Genomic DNA, 22237 nt, shown 5'->3' on the forward strand with positions numbered 1-22237 from the left:
GAAATTCACTTGCAGACATTATGATATATCACAACAAAATCCATAAACATGTGTCGCCTAAACATACATCTTTTATTTAACTACAATATCATTAACAAAACTTAAAAAAATCAAGCAACTCTTTAAAAATATCTCATATCTGGTTGGGTGCAGTGGCTCACGCCTGTAACATTTGGGAATGCTGAGGCGGGAGGATTTCTTGACCCCAGGGTTTGGGAGCACCGGTAACAAAACAAGCTCTTCTCTTGTGCCTCTGTACAAAACAGATTTTAAAAAATCAGCCTGGCCTGGTGGCGCGCTCCTGTAATCCCAGCTACTCCGGAATTTTAGGCGGGAGGATGGCTTGAGCTCAGGAGGTTACAGTGATCGCGCCACTGCATTCCAGCCTGGGCGACCGAAAGAAACTCTAAATAAGTGAATAAAAACATCTAAGCATTTATTTGAATTTATCTAATATATTTTTAGAGTCAGTTTTTACGTTTCCTTACGTTCTTTCACATTAGAACAGTCTCCCAGCTGTTTATTATTTCCTCATGACATCTTTTAATCTCTTCCTTCCTGCCTTCCTGCCTGCCTCCCTTTCTTCCCCCGGCCTGGGCAACACAGGGAGATCGGTCTCTACAAAAAATAGAAAAATAATTAATCAGGCCGGGTGGTGTGTGCCTGTGGTCTCAGCTACTAGGGAGGCTGAGGTGAGGATCACTTGAGCACCGTAGATCGAGGCTGCAGTGAGCTGTGATTTCACCACTGCACTCCAGCCTGGACGACAGAGCGAGACCCTGTCTCAAAACAAAACAAAGTAAGAAAAAAGGTCTAATTGTCTCATAGAATGTCCTACATTCTGGATTTGTCTCATTATTTCCTTATGGCATCTTTTAATTTATTTTTGCTCCTTTTAAATTAGAAGATAAATCTAAATGATTGCTCTTGTGATTAATTTGAGTGATTAGATTTAGGTTAAACATTTTTGCCCAGACGCTGTTCTTTACACTGTACTAGCTTCACATCAGGAGCCACTTGTTGGGATATCCTGCTGATGGTGGAGACCGAGTGGTGCCCCCCAGGGTTCTTTATTTCTCCCTTCGCAATTGACAAGTAATGTTGGGGTGGCCCTTAACACCATGAGCATATATTATTTCCCAACTACCTTTTCCTAATGGTTTTAAGGTCGTTAAGCTCATTCGTTGCTTTGGTCTATTATTTTTCTAAGGTTTGCAAATGGTGATTCTTCTAATTCTACCAGTCTTCTGTATTTGTTAGAAGACACTTTTGTCAAACGTGTGGACCTCTTTTCTGCCTTCTTTCGTACCCCAGTCTTTCCAAGAGGTTTCCATGGCAGCTTCACATTACCCCTGTCGTAACAGCCTTGAAACTCACGTAGGTTGGCGCTAAATTGTAATTGGGTCTGACGTGTTTGTGCGTTATGGTCTAGAGTGCATTCTACAGCCTGTAAGGTCTATAAATGGTTCTCATACTCGAGCGTGCAACCGAACCACTGGGTTAAAACCCAGAATCCTAGGGCCCACACACAGCGATTCTAAGTAGGTCAAGTGTAGTGCGGACTAGCGAGGGAGGTCGACCTCGAAAGCTGTTATTTTTAAGAAGCTCCCAGGTGATGTTACTGGTTCAGCGACTGGACCAAATTTTGAGTAGCGCTGGCCAGGAAGATGAACTGTATGGCGTTATGGTGGAGAGAGAGAGGATAAACAGACACGGGGCGGCTAAGTACAGGGCAAAGGCAAAGGGATTGTAGGAAGGGATCTACAATTACGATAATTTAGTGAAGTAAGTGGCAAGAGTACATTTCTGATTACCAGCTTTGAGGACGGAAAATAACACCAAAGCAGTCAGGCCCCCAAATAACCACGGAGGGATTCGAACCCTCAATCTTCTGATCCGAAGTCAGACGCCTTATCCATTAGGCCACGTGGTCTCGGGCTAGGAAGCGCATCAATTTTTTGACAGAAAATAATCTCCTCCCCATGAGCTGTAAATGTACTTAGTGAAATCACTGTTGTAAACCAAGGAATTTCCAACCCCTGAAAAAAACATCCTGGTTGGGGAGAGACAAAGTTTAATGGTTAAAAAACAAACAAACAAACAAACAACAACAAAAAAACAAGTACCGCAATTGGCCGGGCGCGGTGGCTCACGCGTGTAATCCCAGCACTTTGCGAGGCCGATAGGCGAATCACCAGGTCGGGAGTTCGAGACCAGCCTGGCCAACACTGTGAAACCCCGTCTCTTCTAAAAATACAAAAATTAGCAGGACGTGGTGGCGGGCGCCTGTAATGCCAGCTACTCGGGAGGCTGAGCCAGGAGAATGGATTGAAAACCCAGGAGGCGGAGGCGGAGGCGGAGGCGGAGGCGGAGGCGGAGGCGGAGGCGGAGGTTGCAGTAATCCGAGATCGTGCCCACTCCAGACTCCAGCCAGGGCGACGGTGCGCGACTCTGTCTAAAAAAAAAAAAAAAAAATTACTGCAATTGTGTTCGCAGCCGCCGCCTTGCTGCCGTAGCTCTCTAACGCCAGCTCAGCGCGGCCTCTCGCTCGCCGAGCTCCAGCCAAAGGAGAAGGGGGGTAAGTAAGGAGGTCTCTATACCATGGCTCGTACAAAGCCGACTGCCCGCAAATCCACCGGCAGATCCACCGGTGGTAAAGCACCCAGGAAGCAACTGGCCTACAAAAGCCGCTCGCAAGAGTGCGCCCACTACTGGAGGGGTGAAGAAACCTCATCGCTACAGGCCTGGTACAGTGGCACTCCGTGAAGTTATGATTTGCAAACTTCCCTTCCAGCGTCTGGTGCGAGAAATTGCTCAGGACTTTTAAAACAGATCTGCGCTTCCAGAGAGCAGCTATAGGTGCTTTGCAGGAGGCAAGTGAGGCCTATCTGGTTGGCCTTTTTGAAGACACCAACCTGTGTGCTATCCATGCCAAACGTGTAACAATTATGCCAAAAGACATCCAGCTAGCACGCCGCATACGTGGAGAACGTGCTTACGAATCCATCACGATGGGAAACATTTCATTAGAAAAAATTCTCTTCGGCCGGGCGCGGTGGCTCAAGCCTGTAATCCCAGCACTTTGGGAGGCCGAGACGGGCGGATCACGAGGTCAGGAGATCGAGACCATCCTGGCTAACACGGTGAAACCCCGTCTCTATTAAGAAATACAAAAAACTAGCCGGGCGAGGTGGCGGGCGCCTGTAGTCCCAGCTACTCGGGAGGCTGAGGCCGGAGAATGGCGTAAGCCCGGGAGGCGGAGCTTGCAGTGAGCTGAGATCCGGCCACTGCACTCCAGCCTGGGTGACAGAGCGAGACTCCGTCTCAAAAAAAAAAAAAAAAAAAAAAAGAAAAAATTCTCTTCTTCCTGTTATTGGTAGTTCTGAACGTTATTTTTTTCCCCATGGGGTCAAAAGGTACCTAAGTGTATGATTCGAGTGGAAAAATAGGGGACAGAAATCAGATATTTGCAGTTTTTCCATTTTCATTTGGGTGTGAATTTTTAATATAAATGCGGAAACGTGCAGCATTAATGCAAATTAAGATGTTTCAGTGAACAAGTTTCAGCGGTTCAACTTTATAATAATTATAAATAAACCTGTTAGATTTTTCTGGACAATGCCAGCATTTGGAATGCTTGAGTTGAGAGCTGGAGAGGCGAAGGCAGAACCAGACTGCTTTCCACATGCAGGGAACCACCACTGCCTTACAATGCTTCCAGGTAAAGACTGCGGGTTAAACACAAGAATTTACTTCTGCATACTCCGCAAATCTCACTCAAACAACACTAAAATATACATCCAAATAGGGAGAGGAGATAACAGAAACAAAAGTTTGTCATCTGGAAAGCTAATTGAGGAGTCGGTGATTTTGAGAGCCTTGAGAAAGCTAAATCCTAAACCAGGAGTGGGAAAAGCAAAGAGACAGCAGATTTTCACCACGGAGCCCCCATTTATATCCCTTTTCCCTATGCCAGGCTCGGAAATTGTCAGTACAGCTTCGTCTGGAAACTACCTGTGTGAACTGAATTTAGCCTTCCTCCAAACCCCCAAATTCATATGTTGAAGCCCTAATCTCTAGTACTTCATAATGTGACAGTATTTCATCTGCGAAATGGGGAAATAGAATGAAATAATGTTTATCAATAAGTAAATAAATAAAGGGAAAAAGAATGTGACAGTATTTGGAGATAGGGTCTTTAAAGGGGGTAATTAAGGTAATTTGAGATCATGAAAGTAGGGCCCTAATCGTAAGGGCAGGTGTCCTTACAGGAAGAGATTAGAACACGGACACACAAAGAAAAAATCATTTAAAGGTAGAGGGAGAAGATAGTCACCTGCAAGCCAACAAAAAAGGCCTCAGGGGAGAAAAAAAAATCAAACAGGTAAGTTCTTTGATCTTGGACTGCTAGTGTCCAGAAATGTGAGAAAGTGATTTCTGTTGTCTAAGCCACCCAGTCTGTAGTATTTGTTACAGGAGCACAGTTAACTAATACACTGTCCTTCCTCCATTTTAGAAGGCTGGACGTTTCTTTTCTTTTTTTCTTTTCTTTTCTTCTTCTTATTTATTTATTTATTTTTTTTGAGACGGAGTTTCGCACTTATTGCCCAGGCTGGAGTGCAGTGAGTGGCACGATCTCGGCTCACCGCAACCCCTGCCTCCTGGGTTCAAGCGATTCTCCTGCCTCAGCCTCCCGAGTAGCTGGGATTACAGGCATGCGCCACCACGCCCGGCTAATTTTGTATTTTTAGTAGAGAGGGGGGGTTTCTCCATATCGGTCAGGCTGGTCTTGAACTCCCGACCTCAGGTGATCCGCCCGCCTCGGCCTCCCAGAGCCAACGCGCCCGGCCTTATTTTCTTGAAAGAGCAAAATATCGGGTTTCTAGGCTGGAACAGTCATTCTCAAACTTTTTCCTACATCCCAATCTCCTGGAAGGCTAGTTAAAACAGACTGGTGGGACCCACGCCCAGTTTCTGATTCAGTAGGCGTGAGGTTCCGCTTTTCCTAGCTTCCCTGCTGCTTCCGACCCTGAGGCGCTTTTTGAGAATAGCTAGGCTGGAGGAAGTTAATCCACGAGGCTAGAGGAAAACAGTGAGTTCAGTAAATGTTAGCGGCTTGTTTTGGGTTATTTTTGTGAACTGAATGGCTCGTGTACACAATAGAGACCAGAGGGCCCGTGGATTTGGACTGAGAAGTGAGCCTTTAGGCAAGAGATATTATTCATGTTAGGATTTTGAATCCCAGTAGGTTGAGGATGGGGCGGGTGTGCGCATAGGTTTGAGTGAAGTAAGTGCTAGCTAGGCCAGGTCCTGCGGGGCAGTGCAAGCCTGGAATTCTCTTCCTGAAGAGGGAGTCGTCTAGCGCATTTACAGAAAGTGGTACTACAAACTTCATAACCGTTCTTATTACTGTTTCACCGCAAATCTAAACTTGAACTTGAGAAACAACTGTTTTTCATATATGGAGCATTTATTTGGGTTTGGGGTTAATGTTTAATCCGGACACTCCCTTATTTTTCTCAACAAAGCCTTAGCGAAACTGTGAAAAGAGATCAAATCAAATAATGAAATTGGGAGGAAGATAAGATTAGATTCTTACTTGAAAACGAAAAGTTGGTGTTCCAGTGACCTCGTGGCGCAACGGTAGCGCGTCTGACTCCAGATCAGAAGGTTGCGTGTTCAAATCACGTCGGGGTCAGGGGTGGTTGTGTTTTGGAAGGGGGCAAAATGATCTGAACTGAGATATACTTAGTCAACGCGATCTGAACTGAGATATACTTAGTCAACGCGAGATAAAGAACTCAAGACATTGACAGAAAGGACACGTTTTGTTTTCTGCATTCACAGATGAGTGAGATCTGTCTCTTTTGCCCTTGGCTTGCTGTTATGACTCTAAAATGAATTCACCTCGTGGACAGTCTATCTTTGGCCACCTCTTCAAAGGGAGATTAAACACTCTCTTCTGGCATTAGATAACTTTTCCTACACGTAACCCCCTAAAAGTTGGCGCTTTTTCCATGCTCATGCCCTGCCCTCTTTGCTTCCTGACTCTTCCTTTGCTTATCTGCCTGCAACACTTCATGCCTTCTCAGTTTCATCCCCACTCGACCTGGAGTCAGGAACTTGCAGCCATCCTGGACATTACCTCTTCTTCGCTTGGAGTCCCAAGTTGTGCTGAGTTTTATCTCCTCATATTTCATATCCCATTTATTCACTTCTCTCAATTATTACAGTGGCCTATTTGCTTCCATTTATTATCTCTTGCCAAGGATATTGACATAAACCTTTTTTTTTTTTTTTTTTTTTTGTTGCCCAGGCTTGGGGTGCAGTGGCGGGATCTTGGCTCCCTGCAACCTCTGCCTCTCAGGTTCAAGCAATCCTCCTTTCTCAGCTTCCCGACTAGCTGGGACTACAGGCATGCACCACCATGCCCAGCTAATTTTTGTATTTTTAGTAGAGATAGGGTTTCACTATGTTGGCCAGGCTGGTCTCAAATTCCTGACCTCAGGTGATCTGCCTGCCTCGGCCTCCCAAAGTGCTGCGATTACAGGCATGAGCCACTGCGCCCTGTCCACTTGTCATTTTTTTTTTTTTTAAGGAAGCAAGCATTTTCTATTTTACTGTATTCCTAAAAGGTGTATAATTAGAGTTCTGTTAAAGTTCTATACTATTATTGCACAGTAATTATTTTATTGCTCCAGATTTCACGGTTAGTAATTGTATTGGTTTGCTAGGGCTGCCATAACAAGTACCATATACTGGGAGGCTTAAATGACAGAAATTTATTTGCTCACACTGATGCCACCTTGGCAGAATTATAAGTAATGACAGAAATCTAACATGACTGACTCCATCTTGCTTCTACACTTCATAAGCTAAATTGTTTTGTTTGTTTGTTTTGTTTTTTTGCTTATTTTAGGGCAGAGGCCAAGAGAATTACAAGAGGAATTCAGTTTACAGATACACTTTGAGGCAAGGAAAACTGGCCTCCACCTTCTTTTGTGGAGATTGAAGCTGCATTCACAAGAATAGGTAAGAATTATGGTAGGGTCCTGAACTTTGCTCAAGAATAGGCATAGACAATAACCTGCCATTGCTTAGCTTGTTTTTCTGTAAGTTTTTTACTGCCCCAGGGTCACTAACTGGGGGTTGCAAGATTTATAACTTCCCGGCCAAGAGCGGTGGCTTATGCCTACAATCCCTGCACTTTGGGAGGCCGAGGTGGGTGGATCACCCAAGGTCAGGAGTTCGAGACCAATCTGGCCAACATGATGAAACCCCGTCTCTACTAAAAATACAAAAAATTAACCGGGCGTGGTGGCGCCTGTAATCCCAGCTATTTGGGAGGCCTGAGGCAGGAGAATCATTTGAACCCAGGAGGCGGAGGTTGCAGTGCGCTGACACCACACCACTGCACTCCAGCCTGGGCAACAAGAGTGAAACTGCATCTCAAAAAATAAAAACAAAATGAAAACCTGGCATTTGAGACGTTTCTGAGATTTAGCTTTTCAGCAGATCAAGAGATGCCACTTGATCCTGAGACCCCTGTACCCAGTACAGATTTTAATCCATACAATATTCCAATAAAGAAGAGTAGAGCATGAAATGAACTCAACTTAAATTTGTGCAGAAGTGACTGAGTATTTTTTTTTTCTTTTTTCTTGAGATGAAATCTTGCTCTTATTGCCCAGGCTGGAGTGCAATGGTGCAATCTCGGCTCATTGCAACTTCCACCTCCCAGGTTCAAGGGATTCTCCTGCCTCAGCCTCCTAAGTAGCTGGGATTACAGGCACCTGCCACCACGCCCGGCTAATTTTTGTATTTTTAGTACAGACAGGTTTTCACCATGTTGGCTAGGCTGGTCTCGAACTCCTGACCTCAGGTAATCCGCCCGCCTTGGCCTCCCAATGTGCTGGGATTACAGGCATGAGCCACTGCGCCCAGCCTGTGACTGAGCATTTTAAAGACAAAATGAAGGAACAGAAAAGGGGGTGAGCAGTGCTCAGTGGAGTGAAAAATTACAAAAATCAGAAAGAGGAGATTAGTTCATATGAAACCCATCTACGTTTGCTAACTCGTGCTGACAGAAGTTAAGCTCCTACCTTCCCACAGAAGTGGGTGACAGGCTTTATCTTCAGGTGTTGTTTGGAAAAACAGTACATTCTTTTGGCAGTCTTGATTTTTCTCCAGCAGGCACTTTAAAGGGGACTACGGTCATCCTAGGGATGTGGTCTTGAGCTGTTAGAAATCATGTTAGTGTCTTTAGTCTTTAAAGGTCAACGTTGAGGCTTAGTTGAGAAGAACGTACAGAAGAGCCTGACTAGAGTTTGATCAAGGAGAGTATCGTTTTCGTCTGACACAGCAGACATAGAGTGGCAGGCCAGGTCTCCCTAATGGCTGAACAGGCAGGCCTCCATGACAACAGTGTCAGCACTGACTGAGTGGTTAAGTTAAATATTAAAAGAAAAAAAAAAAAAAAAAAGCCAGTGCCCTTATACAAAGGCTATGTGTCTTTAAATGCATGCACATTTACATGTAGACATATAGCTTCGTATGTCTTTAAATGCGTGCCAAGAGTATGTCTTTAAATGCATGCACACTTACATGTAGACATATAGCTTAGAAGGTATATAAGCTCTGGAAAACTTTGTGATTTTGGGTTGGTCTGGCCATAATTTCCCAGCCTTTTCCGTGTACCCCATTACAAAAATAAACTCCCAGCCAGGCACCGTGGCTCACATCTGCAATTCCTGCACTTTGCTGGTCACATCGCCTGAGGTCAGGAGTTCGAGACCAGCCTGGCCAACATGGTGAAATCCCATTTCTACTAAAAATATAAAAATTACCCGGGCATGGTGGCATGCACCTGTAATCCTAGCTACTTGGGAGGCTGAGACAGGAGAATCACTTGAACCCGGGAGGTGGAGGTTGCAGTGAGCCGAGATGGTGCCACTGCACTCTAACCCAGGCGACAGAGCAAGACTCAGTCTCAAAAAAAAAAAAAAAAAAGGCCATAACTGAGGCTTCCACTCAACAGCCAAGTGGATGAGCTTGATTTCCTTCCCGAAACTCAAACTTTCTCTCTCCCCTCCCCTCCCCTCCCCTTTCTCCTTTGTCACCCAGGCTGGAGTGCATTTGATGGGCCATCTCCGCTCACTGCAACCTCCAACTTCCGGGTTCAAGCGATTCTCGTGCTTCAGCCTCCCGAGTAGCTGGGATTACAGGCGCGCGCCACCCACCACGCCCGGCTAATTTTTGTATTTTTAATAGAGACAGGGTGTCACCGTGTTGGGCAGGCTGGTCTCGAACTCCTGACCTCAAGCTATCCACCCGCCTCGGCCTCCCAAAATGCTGAGATTACAGGCTTGAGTGTCTTTTTCACTTCGAAAGTTTCCAAGGGTCACGTATCAGCAGACTTTCTGTTTACTTCTATGTTCAAAGGTTTACTCAGAATATTTAGACATAATATTTGATTGGATTTTTAAAACATTATAGACAGAGAACATACATTGTCACTTTTTAAAGGACGATATGATAGATAAAAAAGAAAACAAACCCATGCAATTACTTTTAGCACCAGTAGTTGAGTGGTAGAATTCTCACCTGCCGAGAGGGAGATTCAGTTTCGGTTCCCCCTCAATGCAACTGTAGTTTTTTTTTTTTCCACTGAACATTTTCGATGAAAATCGCAAGTAAAAAATGTCTGGAAGTAATAACGACTCCCTCTGGTATCCAGGAATGGCTGAAATTTGCCCAAGCATTTATAATTTCACCTTTATAAATTATGCCAATTAGCCTGCACTTATTTTTCCAGTAACTCGAAACATGCTTCCGTCGGAACTCCGGAGAACTTCAACCTTAGCTGATTCGAATTTATCGAGGAAGAATTCTAAACTGCTGGTGTTTAGAAGTGGCGTGCAGCCCCATATGGATGGCCAGTGTGCACTTCTCATTCTCCAGGATAATTTGGCAAAAGACAAGAAGTCATTTAAAGTTAGGAAGATGCCAGAAATTGTAGCCTTTAATACATCCATGACAAGAGTGCTGTTGTGACAGCAGAGTGGCGCAGCGGAAGCGTGCTGGGCCCATAACCCAGAGGTCGATGGATCGAAACCATCCTCTGCTATGTGGCGTTGTATATTTTACTTGAAGACTAGGACACTGCAAAATAGGAGTTTTAAATGAGGCATGCTAAACGTTAGCTGACCTGACCCGTGTATAAGAATCCACAAGGTATTCTGGTGGAAATGCAAATTTGCAGTCTTCAGTGTCTGTAATCCTACTAATTAGGTGTGGAGAGCCTTTCAGCCAGCCTCTTAGATTTGGAGACCATTTAGGGGTTGGCGTGTGGCCCCCTCTTAAAGTCTTTCATACTTCCTCCATCAGACAAGTCTTGCAATTTGCAATATCTCTTTTAGCCAATATCTAAATCTTTAAAATTTTGATTCTGTTTTTTAACCAGGAAGAGAAACTTTCCAGAGTTGTTATCTTGTCCAACGAATTTAAAGATGTCTGTGAAAAGAAACATATATTCCTCATGGGAATATATCCCGGCTGCTGAAGGAGGCACGTAGTCGTGGCCGAGTGGTTAAGGCGATGGACTTGAAATCCATTGGGGTCTCCCCGCGCAGGTTCGAATCCTGCCGACTACGGTGTTTTTTTTTTTTTTTCTTTCAGGTAGAGGAAATGCGGTACACTACCTGTGCAATCACACAGAATAACATGGAGTAGTATTTTTTATTTTTTTGTTATCTTTCTCCATAAAAGTGGAAGCAGATAGTTTTAGTTCTTTTGTATAACAAGACTTAGAGAAAGATTTTCAAAGTGTTACATGGGGAAGCACTTGAAAACACAAGTAATTTCTGACACTGCTATAAAAATGATGGAAAAACGCTCAAGTTGTTTTGCCTTTAAGTCTTCTTGAAATGCTGTCTCCGTATCTGAAATTCAGCTCACGTCTGACTTCCAAAACAGTGCTTGCCTTTAACTTACGGAATCAATATCTCAAACAGATCCTTTCTGGTTCGCCTCCTATCATCCTACTTTCAGAGGCCAGAATTGCAGAGGAAACACCAGATAGAGAATCTCCAAAACGGTTGCATAGATGTTTTAAGAGATGTCTAAGTGTTGATATTTTCTTTTATAAACTTAAGTAGATTAAACGTATCGTGACCTAAAAGTTCAGCAAATGCACAGTTCTGATTAATCAAGGAACGCTCCTATTCATAATCTCCGTGGGCAGATCCGAACAAGTTTTGGGAAAGGTGAGTTCTGTTCTTGCTTTCCGCCTGCCGGAGCAGTTTTGTTGCTTTCTCGGAATCTGAGACTATGCACCTATTTTGAGAGGCCAAAGTAAACAGCACTCTCAATGGATCAATTCCAGGTACTACATTCATGCTATCAAAAATATGCTAGGATGGTATTGTGGTGTTGGCCCCATGGTGTAATGGTTAGCACTCTGGACTTTGAATCCAGCGATCCGAGTTCAAATCTCGGTGGGACCTCTAACACTTTTAGTGCTCTTTCCTTCTCTCAAATTAACATTGTACACAGAAGAGCGTGCACCTGATCACCTAAGCTCGTTAACATCCCATCCCAGTAGGCAGCACGATGCTTCCCTGCAGAACAGCATCCTCTAATTTTTCACCTGTAATTTCACATCTGTCCTCTCTTGCCTCTCCTCTCTTGTTGGACGCACGTTCCTCAGATTTAGATTATCATAAGCAAGTTTAAGGATACGTGTTACACCTACCAGACCTCAGTTCTTTCTTTTTTTTGAACAATACTCAAACAGCTTCAAGTTTTATCACTTTCTAAGATGGACTTGGTCCAGGTATGTTTGTAGTGCACGTGAGTCTCTTGGAGCCTCTACTATATGGGATACAGATAGTATTAATTTAATAAATATTAATAGAATACTGTATAGAATATATGACATGCTCTGTAATCAGTATTTATAGATATTCATGAAATTGATAATGGAAGGTGGCCCCATGGTGTAATGGTTAGCACTCTGGACTTTGAATCTAGCGATCTGAGTTCAAATCTCGGTGGGACCTGTTTTAATTTTGGTGACCCATCCTTCGTTCTTCTCTTAAATCGCCAACACACTCTGGTCTGTGGATTTACCTTCTCATTCGCAGTTTCTTCTCCCGATTAGCAAGTGTCATGTAACTCCCGATTGTCATTTCTAGCTTCTGACTAGTATCATGTCCTTGTACATTCTTGGTCGTTTCTCTTAGCATCCACTCTTCCCTGACTTCCCAAAGGCAGCCAGGGTGTTATTTGCGTGCTCAGGGTGCTTAATGGTTTATGTGTCAGAGGCCCCTCCTGCGAATCTTTTCTTCTTTGGAGGTCCCTCAAAATGCAAGGATTTACATAAGAATTGTAGTAGCAAGCGCCTCATGTAAGGGTCCCATAGTATATGGGTTAGCACTCGGGGTTCTGAATCCAGGAATTTGAGTCCAAATCTCTTTGGGATTTTAGCAACATCTTGGTCAATTTTCCTCTGTGGTTCTCTTAAATCATTAACCCACCTTCGAGGTGTACCCACTTGGCTGCAAGTGCTGCCAATCAACATGGCACCCTGTCCTGGAGAAAACTGTCTCTATCTACTGACCTCTGAAATTTTAGCCCTATTCCTATTTTACCTGATGTCTCTTTTTGCCTTTTTGCCCAGTTTCTCAGATTCTGGTAAGTTAGAATCTTGGCCCCAGTGATTAAGAGTTCATGTTTTACAGCCCCCAGTCTCAGTTTCTTCCTTTTCTAGAGCTTGTTTAAAGCGTTCCATCTGCTTCTAATTACTAACACTGTCCTTAAAATGTTTGCACTGCACAGCGCTACAGTTGTACACATCTTAGAGCCTCTGCTATCTCTACTCAGCTGGGGCTCCACCCAAACTCCTTAAACTAATGCATTGTCCACATTATTTGAAAGATTAACTGTTACGTTAAAAGTACACATCAGTCTTTCAGTAGGGATTCAATTTCAATGTCCTAGTGACTTAATGGCTAGCACCTAGGCTTCAAATTTCAGTGGACCTGTCTCAGTTTTGGTGACCTTGCTCTTGAGTTTACCCAAATGGAGAAGTACGCTTGGGCATGTATAGATAGTCTCACATACTTGCACTTGTTTTCTGGAGCAACATCCAGCTTCTTGCTCTTTCCTCTGGCTACTGAAAGTTGTCCTCTGCCCATCACCCTCATGTATCCCTAGAAGCTCTTCTTTTGAAAGCTTTGCTTTGCTTTGCTGGAGCCTGAAGTCAGTTAGATCACTGTAAGTTAATCATCTGCTGGGATGAGTAAAGGTTCATGTATCAGAGGACCCACCTATGACTTTCGTATTCTTCAGAGCTCACTCCGAATGCTCTGCATGCTATATTTGGACTTGGGCATGAAAATGTGTAAACCACAAATTGAGTCATCTGAGAGCCTGCATTTTTCTCCCCATGCGAAGCTATTAGTGTTCCTTACATTGAATCTATGCCCATTTTATTTTATTTTATTTTATTTTATTTTATTTATTTATTTTTTTTTGAGACGGAGTCTCGCTCTGCCGCCCAGGCTGGAGTGCAGTGGCGGGATCTCAGCTCACTGCAAGCTCCGCCTCCCGGGTTCACGCCATTCTCCTGCCTCAGCCTCCCGAGTAGCTGGGACTACAGGCGCCCGCCACCTCGCCCGGCTAGTTTTTTGTATTTTTTTAGTAGAGACGGGGTTTCACCGTGTTAGCCAGGATGGTCTCGATCTCCCGACCTCGTGATCCGCCCGTCTCGGCCTCCCAAAGTGCTGGGATTACAAGCTTGAGCCACCGCGCCCGGCCTATGCCCATTTTAAAGATTAACTGACCAGATGCAATAGTATACAAGTCTTCACTAGAACCTTTGTTATACAAAGGTACCATGGTATAACGGTTAACACTCTGGACTCCAAATACAGCAATCACAACTGTCAATGGGACTCTAAATTCCTTCTGTTGACTCTCTCTACTGTTCAAAACGTATCCTCCAGGGCTCTCAATGACAGCAAAAGTAGAGCTCCGTGAACTCCTCTGGCCTCTAAAAATTGTTCCAGAAAAAAGCCCTGTAGACTTCCTTCTGCCTGTTTAGCCCTATTTCATGGTGCTATCTTAGTTACTCTTTATTAGCTTCCTATTGCTTACCAGAAATTTGGTGGTTTAAGACAATATGAATTTATTTGTTGTTATTTATTTATTTATTTATTTATTTATTTTTGAGACAGAGTCTCGCTCTGTCGCGCAGGCTGGAGTGCAATGGCACAGTCTCATCTCACTGCAACCTCCGCCTCCCGGGTTCAAGCCATTCTCCTGCCTCAGCTTCCTGAGTAGCTGGGATTACAGGCGCCTGCCACAACACCTGGCTAATTTTTTGTATTTTTAGTAGGGACGGGGTTTCACTATGTTGGCCAGGCTGGTCTTGAACTCCTGACCTCGTGATCTGACCACCTCGGCCTCCCAAGGTGCTGAGATTACAGGCGTGAGCCACTGCGTCTGGCCTATTTTATTTATTTTTTAAAATAGGATCTCACACTATCACTCAGGCTGGACTGTAGTGACACAATCATAGCTCATTGAAGCCTCAAACTCCTGGGTTCAAATAATCGCCCCCCTTCAGCCTCCCAAGTAGCTAGGACTATAGGTGCACACCACCATCCCTGGCTAAGACAACATCAATTAAATTTTTTTTTGCCGTTTTGGATATCAGAAGTCTACAATAAAAGTATTAGCAGGGCTGTGTATCTTCTGGAGACATCATGAGATAATTCATTTTCCTGGCTTTTTCAGCTTCTAGTACTCCCTTCCTTGCATCACTTATTGCTTCTAAACTCACATTTTCTTCTCCTGACTCTGAAGCTCCTGCCTTCCTTTTATAAGGACCCTCTTGATTACATTGGACCCACTTAGATAATACAAGATAATCTCCCCATCTCAAAATCTTCAGTGAAAATCCATTTGCAAAATTCCTTTGACCACTTAAGGTAACATAAGGTAACATATTCACAGGTTCTGGTGATTGGTTGTGGACCTATTTTTGGGGTCATTTTTTAGCCTACCATACCCTCTATAAATAAATAGGAGGCATTTGTTAATGCTCTTTAGATTTAATCTATTGGTCATGGCTTTTTTCAAAAGATAATGTATAGATTTACACCAAGCTTATACACAAGTCTTTCAATAGGAGAATCTTACGGAAAGGGTCTATGATGTCATGATTAGCATCTGAACTCAGATTTGGCAAATTTATGACTATGATGTCTGGTATTTTTCTCAACTATACTCCCTTCCAGCCATAGGATCTACTGCTCTCTGGCTGATCAGGCCTGCCTAAATATATTAGTTATCTGTTGTATAAGAAATTGCCCCCAAATTGGCAGCTTAAAACAACAGACACATATCTCACATATCATGAAAGTGTTATCCTATCACATTTCCTATATTCTGTAGGTTAGGAGCAGGTCACTAGATCCAGCCAACATTCAAAGGGAGGAGATTACACAGGAAGTGTGGCCAACACACTGTTAAACACTCTAGAGACCTTAGGGCAGAATAAGCCCCAATTGGAACTGGTCTAATGCTATGACTGATACTTTGCAGACACCTTCTTTTGCTTGGTCACTAAGTGCTGTATTGGGAGCAATTCCTGGTACCTTTCAATTGGGAAAATTATCTCTTGCCCTCACCATTTTTTTTTTCTTTTTTTTTTTTTTTGAGACGGAGTCTCTGGCGTGGAGTGCACTGGCATGATCTCCCCCAGGCTGGAGTGCACTGGCATGATCTTGGCTCACTGCAAGCTTCGCCTCCCAAGTTCACACCATTCTCCTGCCTCAGCCTCTCGAGTAGCTGGGACTACAGGTGCCCGCCACCACGCCCGGCTAATTTTTTGTATTTTTAGTAGAGACGGAGTTTCACCAAGTTAGCCAGGATGGTCTCAATCTCCTGACCTTGTGATGCGCCTGCCTCGGCCTCCGAAAGTGTTGGGATTACAGGCGTGAGCCACTGCACCTGGCTGCCCTCATCTTTTTAAAACTAGTTTTCCTCTGTGTATCTTCCTTTATAATCAAGCCAGCATTGAAGAACTCGACTGCTACTCTCTTTTAATATCATGCCTGAACAAGTGAATTAGAATCTATACGGATAATGCCCTTACATGAATACTTCTCAGAAGTTCCCTATGAATTCAAATGTGGAGCATAGAGAACCACTGAGCTAATTTTCCCGTGACCACCCTATTTAACTTGCCACCACTCCTATGCATATACCATCCTCTGATATACTGTGTATTTTGCTTTTTTTTTTTTTGGTGAGACAAGGTCTCACTTTGTCACCCATGCTAGAGTGCAGTGGTGCAATGTTGGCTCACTGAACCTCAACCTCCCGGGTTCAAGCGATCCTCCCTCCTCAGCCTCCTGAGTAGCTGGGACTACAGATGTGTGCCACCATGCCCAGCTAATTTTGGTATTTTTTGTAGAGATGGGGTTTCACCATGGTGCCCAGGCTGGTCTCGAACTCTTGAGTTTGAAGAATCCGCCTGCCTCGGCTTCCCAAAATGCTATGATTATAGGCATGAGATACTGTTCTCTGCCTATATTTAGCTTTATAAATTGTTTATTGCTTATTTCTATATAATTAGGTTTCACCAGGACAGGGAATTTTGTGTGTGGCATATACATTTGTTCTTAGAACAATGCCTGGAACATACACAATGCTCAGTAAATATTCATCAAAAGATTGAATGAATCAAAGAACCAATGAACCCTTCAGGTCCAGGTTTGTTTATCACGCTTTACAATTCCTAATCCAAACACAGTCAAGACCAAGCAGTATTTTTTCTTTCCAGGACACTTCAGAATTTGTTGCTAACTGAAGCTTTAAAAAAATGAAAATTCGTACATTTCTTTCCTGCTATGTTTTGATGATGATTTGATGCCTAATATGTCTGATATTTTTAAGGTAATTTCTTGATACCTCCTTAGGGTATACAGTTTGAATCCTGATCATATCCTTAATTGCCTTGCTTTGCTTTGCTTTGCTTTTGAGACAGGGTCTTATTTTGTCACTCTGTTACCCAAGCTGGAGTGCAGTAGTATGATTACGGCTTGATGCAGGCTCGCCTTCCCAGGCTCAGCTGATTCTCTCACCACAGCCTTCCAAGTAGCTGGGACTACAGGCACCAGCCACCACACCCTGTTAATTTTCTGTATATTTTGTGGAGTCGGAGTCTGGTCATCTTGCCTAAGCGATCTTTCAGCCTTGGCCTCCCAAAGTGATGGGATTACAGGTGTGAGCCACTGTGCCCGGCCTTATTTTTTTAATGCTACATCACTTCAAAACACACACATACACAATATTATTGTTTTTGTAATTTTATTGGGTATAGGTGAGAAAACAGCCCCTGGTATCCAGGAACTGGTCTGACCCTATTCAGTAGGCCTGCATATTGTCAGGAACTGGCCAGGCCATGGGGTTCTTCTGTTGTGCCTAATCTCACAGAACATTAGCATCAGACTGACTTTTCTGATTGTGATGAAATGAGTCAGAAACAACCAAAGAAAGGTTGGGCACGGTGGCTTATGCCTGTAATCCCAGCACTTTGGGTAAACCAAGGTGGGTGTATGGCTTGAGCCTAGGAGTTTGAGGCCAGCCTGGGCAACACAGTGATGTAGTGAGAGCTTGTCTCTATAAAAATAATTTTTTTTTTTAAACTTAGAATGTAAATGAAATACAAAAAGATAATAAAAATGACAACATTCAGGATCATTTTCACCACATTTCTTTGTACAGAATAAGCAAAAACAAAACAAAAATCCCTCAGATGGCTTGGATTCTTCAAGATACAGTCCAAAATCTAGGATCTGACACTCAGAACCAATCACAATTTGACTGTAACCCATCACTTCAACACTTTACCAGTCACCCACTTGGGCTTCTAGGAGAGACAATGGTTATTTCTCAGATGCATTAGTGCCATCATATGGCAGGCATCCCTCTGGGAATCCTACCGAGGAGTGTCCAGGAATGCAACAATAGACATACCTGGTTTAATGATGGTGTTCATATACATGACGTAAGAAAAAAGACAAAATCCAATTTGATTTAAAAAACAGGAGCAGTCACTAATTCATTTTTCCTTTTAAATTTCTCTTATTTTTCCCTTAGAAAGTGTACTTTGTCATCTTTATTAGGGTCTATTCCTCCCTCCCAGTCTCCTCTTTAGTTTTTCTTCCTTTATGAGAGTAAGAGGGCCATTTATCCATTGTTTCCGTCACTGAAAACATTTAACAAAAGAATAGGAATTGCCAAATGAAAGTGCTGAGAAAAGAAACATCACATATATTGGGAGCCAGTAGGGTCTGTGACGAGGTGGCCGAGTGGTTAAGGCGATGGACTGCTAATCCATTGTGCTTTGCACGCGTGGGTTCGAATCCCATCCTCGTCGCTCTGGTTTCTGTTCCCATTAGGCTTTTTAAGGTTTCCTCTTGAGTGAGATGGTATCGAGTATATCTTCCTGTTTGCTCACTGAGAATGAGGTGTATTTAGCTCCCTTAAGAGAGGTATTCTTCAGTACGTAGTAGAACACGAACCTGTGCTGGCACTAACAACCTTCTGTAGTTAACGAATACTGATCCTATTTTATAAAGGACGGAAAAATTACAGTATTTTCAGCTACGCTCCCTCCGCGCAGGCAGAAGTGTATCCACCGCTGCTCCAGATTCGCAAGACTCTGTTGTAGTTGAAAACTGATTTCCGACCCTCTGATTTGTTGCTTAATCCCCTAAGTAGCGCCTGGCCTTTCTCCTTATCTAGCTGTGATCCGGTGATTGTTAATTATACATAACTGGGGATATTTCTCAAAATGCTCGTGTCTCCTCCCCTCCCCCAGACCCAGTTAAATCGAAATCTTTAGGGAGTAGAGTCTAGTGGTCGTTTTGCAAGTGCCTTGGGTCTCCCCGGGTTAAGAACCATCACTGACCTCACTTCCTTCTTAGTTTTGGTTTCACTGTTTTGGCAGTTTTCATCATAAATGTGTAATCATAAGGAATTGGGCCTGGTGCAGTGGCTCATGCCTGTAATCCTTGCACTTCGGAAGGTCGAGACTGGAGGATCACTTGAGTCCAGGAGTTTGAGACCAACCTGAGTAATATATCAAGGGCCCCCACAACCCCACCCTCCCCGTATTAAAAAAACAAAAATAAACAAACAAAAAACACAAAAACACAAAAAAAAACAACAAAAAGAGAGAGAGAGAGAGAGAAAGAAAGAAAGAAAAAGGAATTGGTTACATACGCCATGTCATTCCTAAATAATGAAGCCCATAGGACCATTAAAATTTATGTTACATAAAAATCACACCCAAAAAAGACTGCTAAACTTGCTAAATAAATATTTAAAACTGCCATTTAGCCTGTATCTAAACAAAAAACACAAAAATTGGTTATGCTTATGCCATGCAAAACTTTTCAACTTAAAAAAAAAATTCTTTTTTTTTTTTTTTCATGTGGTTTATCAGAGGCTCTGTTGTCTTCCACGTTTAACACATCTCCCCTTAATCTGGTTTAGTGGTGGACAAAGGGGAGGTGTTACATAAAAGTTAGCTGCTTCTATGTCTGTGATGTTTAATGTTTCAGAATTCAAGACTGTTGACAAATTCCTGACAAAGATCACCACAGACACACCTGTAGAAAAGCAAAATTAGATTTGTTGGTTTGTTGCAATGAGGGAGAGAATAGGCTGGGTGTGGTGGCTCACACCTATAATCCCAGCGCTTTGGGAGGCGGAGGCGGGCAGACACATGAGGTCAGGGTTTGAGCCTGCATGGTGAAACTCCTTCTCTACTAAAAATACAAAAATTAGCTGGGTTTTGGTGGCACATGCCTGTAATTCCAGCTACTTGGGAGGCTGAGGCATGAGAATTGCTTGAATCTAGGAGGTGGGTGAGCCTAGATCATTTGAATCCAGGAAGTTGTGGTGAGCCTATATTGCGTCACTGCACTCTGGCCTGGGCGACGGAGTGAGATTCTGTCTCAAAAACAGACAAACAAACAAACAAACAAACAGAGAGGATAAAGCAGGATTCTCGCTATAACTGGTAAAGAAGCAGTAGTCATATTTACCAGAAAGGAGGAGATGTTTGGTTACTTTTGTTATTTGACGATGTCCTTGTTTCTTATTTTTACTCAGCACAATTATGAATTGTCTTGTTTTTATCTCAAGGCATAATGGCCACAAAGTGTCCTTGCCTGTTGGTGTTTTTTGAGATTGGTTATACCCAATATGAGTTGACCAGAGCTTTGCTGTGAGAGCCAGGCCAGCTCCTAGCAACTCCAAGTCCTAGCTGTTAATGTCAGACCAGTTCTGGCTATTGGGGCTGTTTTTCTCTTCCTCAAGATATAGGTTAATTTGTAAGTTTGGTAAATTCTTCATTTCTTTCCATATCTAAGCCCTTTGCCTAACAACTCTGCAATTCCTCCCAAAGAGATGTGATATATTTCCATATCACTTTGACTTTGGCCTTGGGCATGAGAACGACTTTGGTCAATGTGATGTTAGCAGGGATAAGTCAATTAGGGCCTTTAAATATGCCTGCAGAGTTGGGTGTCCATATGCATCTCTGCCATCTTCATGAGAGAAATTTTCCCTTGGGTAGCTGCTGTCTTTTCACACTTTGCCCCAGAAAGAATGTGCTTTGAACTAACTAGAGTTCCTACTGTGAAGCGCAGAGGAGGTAAGCTGAAGTGTACTTACATCTTAAGGTACAGCCATTCATACACTCTGGCCAAGAGCTGTTGACCTTCAGTTGACACACACAGATGCTTATTGTTATATGTTTTTAAGCATTTGTGTGTGTGTGTGTTTTAATGGAGCAATAGCTGACTGAAACATAGTCTTTGCTCCTTGCAAGTCATAATAAAAATCTTTATGGTTTTGGCCGAGCATGCTGGCTCACATCTGTAACCCAGTACTTTGGGAATTGAGGCAGGAGGATTGCTTGAGTCCAGGAGTTCAACATAAGCCTGAGCAACATAGCGAGACCCTGTCTCTACAAAAAATAAATTAGCTGGATGTGACGGCACGCACCTGTAGTTCTGGTTACTCGGGAGGCTGATGCAGGAGGATTGGTGGTTGAGGCTGCAGGGAGCCATGATTGCACCACTGCATTCCAGCCTGGGTGACAAAGTGAGACCCTACATCATAAAAATATGTAATACAATTTTTATGTTTTTGAACTGTAGTGGAGGCAAAATTTTACCTCTATTTTTATTACAATTTCTCCAACTGAACCTGAGAATTAAATTGATGTAAGGCAGATTAATACAAAAAGACCATACGAATTCGTTTAATACAAGTTTTCTGTGGCACAAGAGCCTTCATTGGAAAATGAAGATACTACAGCACAGTGAGAGTGGAACACTTACATGCTGAAATAGAAAGTGGTAAACTATGTAAATGTAACACCGCAAAGGGGGTTGGGCTTGGGTAGTTACTTGGGTAGAGAAGTGGCTGAGAGGATAAAGGCTCATTTAACAAGATTTGTTTACACAGATTTCCCTCAGCCTCAGTTTCCCTACAAATTAGAATGAATGATACTTTCATTCTAGTTTAGGGGGGACTTATTTCACAGAGGAATTTAATCTTCTGCTTTTAAGAAACAGAGTGAGAGTCAGAGTGATATTCTTGCACCTGCTATTTTTCAAGTGCCTTTAACTCAAAATAGTCACTGTGCCAGAGGGGCATAGTTTTTAACTCCTTCAGAACATATCTCTTCTATATAAAGTATAATTTACTTATATAATCTACTTATTCATTTTGTGTTTTCTGTGTTGCCTCCGCCTCTCTTCCTTCAACTCCAAACCTCTTAAGGACATGAGTTTTTGTGTACTTTTGTTACTGTGGTCTGAAAATAGGTGAGTAATGTACAATAAAGTATTTTGAGAGAGAGCTCACATTCACATAACTTTTATTAATGTATGTAGATTGTTATAATTGTTTTATTTTATTAGTTATTACTATTAATCTCTTTAAATGCCTAATTTATAAATTAAACTTTATCTTACGAGTGTATGTATAGGAAAAAACATAGTGTATATAGAGTTCAGCACTATCCAAGGTTTCAGGCATCCACTGGGGTCTTGGAACATAACTCCTGTAAATAAGGGGGGCTACTCTATTAAATTCATGAATCTCTTAATCCCCTGTGCAACTGGACGCAACTCCCAGTGTTCGT

At 43.0% G+C, this 22237-nt stretch overlaps 1 long non-coding RNA gene, 7 other non-coding genes and 1 pseudogene across 12 annotated transcripts in view; 8 read left to right on the top strand and 1 right to left on the bottom strand.

The window, feature by feature from the left end:
• Positions 1 to 22237, top strand: part of LOC105482599 (uncharacterized) — a 49598-nt gene that overhangs the window by 14353 nt on the left and 13008 nt on the right. Inside the window, exons 4-5 of one of the 5 annotated variants that reach the window (XR_011623947.1) lie at positions 6920 to 7032; positions 9815 to 10641. This is a non-coding gene — a long non-coding RNA (uncharacterized lncRNA). Of the gene's footprint in view, positions 595 to 6919; positions 7033 to 9123; positions 9243 to 9814; positions 10642 to 22237 lie in introns of those variants that run through there. The other 4 variants (XR_011623948.1, XR_987725.2, XR_011623949.1 and 1 more) reach the window with 4 other exon arrangements.
• TRNAR-UCG (transfer RNA arginine (anticodon UCG)) lies at positions 1861 to 1933 on the bottom strand. Its single transcript has one exon. It is a non-coding gene; the product is annotated as a tRNA-Arg (tRNA).
• On the top strand, positions 2513 to 3238 carry LOC139363479 (histone H3.3 type 1-like; annotated as a pseudogene).
• TRNAW-CCA (transfer RNA tryptophan (anticodon CCA)) lies at positions 5627 to 5698 on the top strand. The gene has a single exon. It is a non-coding gene; the product is annotated as a tRNA-Trp (tRNA).
• TRNAM-CAU (transfer RNA methionine (anticodon CAU)) lies at positions 10055 to 10126 on the top strand. Its single transcript has one exon. It is a non-coding gene; the product is annotated as a tRNA-Met (tRNA).
• On the top strand, positions 10571 to 10652 carry TRNAS-UGA (transfer RNA serine (anticodon UGA)). Its single transcript has one exon. It is a non-coding gene; the product is annotated as a tRNA-Ser (tRNA).
• Positions 11433 to 11504, top strand: TRNAQ-UUG (transfer RNA glutamine (anticodon UUG)). Its single transcript has one exon. It is a non-coding gene; the product is annotated as a tRNA-Gln (tRNA).
• Positions 11988 to 12059, top strand: TRNAQ-UUG (transfer RNA glutamine (anticodon UUG)). The gene has a single exon. It is a non-coding gene; the product is annotated as a tRNA-Gln (tRNA).
• Positions 18370 to 18451, top strand: TRNAS-GCU (transfer RNA serine (anticodon GCU)). The gene has a single exon. It is a non-coding gene; the product is annotated as a tRNA-Ser (tRNA).

The sequence above is a fragment of the Macaca nemestrina genome, chromosome 5 (genome assembly GCF_043159975.1).
Source record: "Macaca nemestrina isolate mMacNem1 chromosome 5, mMacNem.hap1, whole genome shotgun sequence".
NCBI lineage: Eukaryota > Metazoa > Chordata > Mammalia > Primates > Cercopithecidae > Macaca > Macaca nemestrina.